General features: G+C 27.3%; 1 protein-coding gene across 1 annotated transcript in view; it reads left to right on the plus strand.

Moving 5' to 3' along the window:
• SREK1 (splicing regulatory glutamine/lysine-rich protein 1) overlaps nucleotides 1-264 on the plus strand; it is a gene marked incomplete at both ends in the record, with an annotated part of 22,034 nt that overhangs the window by 6,662 nt on the left and 15,108 nt on the right. The window lies entirely within an intron of this gene.

Raw genomic sequence — 264 nt, forward strand, 5'->3', positions numbered from 1 at the left:
TAGTATAATTAGAACTTTTTTCTGTAGTTTTTCAGTGTAGTGTTTAATGTTTGTACTAGTTTAAATCTCATTGTATTCAAGATTTAATATGTACATTTAATGTAATAATAATTGTTTAACTATTACATCTTTAGATTTTTTTGAAGGTTTTTGGGGTTCATTTAACAGTCTAACTGTGACTAATGTTGAATGGCACCTATGTTTAATTCAGATTAGACATTGCTTAAACTTTTAGCCTGTTAAGGGGAATATCGTCTGTCCAAA

This window comes from Mesitornis unicolor, unplaced genomic scaffold (genome assembly GCF_000695765.1).
Source record: "Mesitornis unicolor isolate BGI_N332 unplaced genomic scaffold, ASM69576v1 scaffold13014, whole genome shotgun sequence".
Taxonomy (NCBI): Eukaryota; Metazoa; Chordata; class Aves; order Mesitornithiformes; family Mesitornithidae; genus Mesitornis; species Mesitornis unicolor.